Genomic DNA, 1,214 nt, shown 5'->3' on the forward strand with positions numbered 1-1,214 from the left:
TCAAACGCACGCATGCACACCCACACTGCTGCATGTACCAGTCTCTGTGAAGTGGTCATCTCATCATATCAGAACAATCCTACTAAGTGGCATTAAAGTGTTTTCCACAAGTGATGACAAATGCACACCCTCACTCACCCCTATAAAGTACCCTAATCGGAGCGGAGAACGCCTGCTGCTCCTCCCACTCTATCCAATTTGTCTGCCACTCTTCTTCGCAGCACACCACACGCAGATGTGTTTCGTCTGCTTCCTCACTCGGCACGACAAACGTCATCACTTTCTCGTCTACAGGAAGAAAGCAACAGCAAGACCTTCATTTATTGGCCTCCTCATCGAACACACTGCTGTAATGACTATAGAAAACGCACGACACTTCCACATTGTATTGACAGGAAAATAGATTAGTGCTACAATTACACGCCCTCCGCTCCGTTAGACAATCACACTCCTATGCACATTTCTTATGCTCAGTCACCAAAGATGTTTGGAGACAACGTGGAGGGCACTGAGGCTACTATAAGTCTATTCTAGTGATGCCATCAAAATGTTCCTATCAACTACCTGTGTGCACCTATTCAAAGATTTACTTCAACTTCAACAGTTAAGCAACCAACTCTTCCCTTAGGCAATTAGTTAATCACACAATTGTTTATAACTCACCCCTCCAAGTTTTAGGCTCTCCTGGGTCTGACGTCGACTCCCTCTGTCGAGAAGGATGAAGAGTAGGCGGACATGGTGCGCGATCTCTTAGGTATATCCAGGAAAAAACGTAGATCATAATAAGGATGATCCAAACAAAAAAGAAAGGTAGTTCGGGGTTTGAAATGAAGCGGGGAGGGGAGACTGAGTTTGACTCGGTCAACTCGAAGATAGCGCTCATCAGGATGGTCAAGTTCAACAGATTGTGAATGCCTGTGCGGTCCGCGAATTCCAACCTGTCACGTGGACAAATCGATCGACGTCTCGTGGCCTTGTGACAGCAGTTACATAAACTCTCTCTCCTGCCCACCTTGTACTTTATGACACATAATTTGTCAACCTATAATGCTACACTTTCAATTGGCGTGTGCGTGTTTGTAGGTGATGGGAGACTGAGCGTACGGGAGGGGAAGGTGGTGGAGGAAGGAACGGAGACGAGGGTGAATGTGAGTGGGAGTAAGAGTGAGGCCGTGAAGGTGAAAACAAACAAGAACCGGGGTAGACATATGAAT

The sequence above is a fragment of the Echinococcus granulosus genome (genome assembly GCF_000524195.1).
Source record: "Echinococcus granulosus chromosome Unknown EG_S00207, whole genome shotgun sequence".
NCBI classification, from domain to species: domain Eukaryota; kingdom Metazoa; phylum Platyhelminthes; class Cestoda; order Cyclophyllidea; family Taeniidae; genus Echinococcus; species Echinococcus granulosus.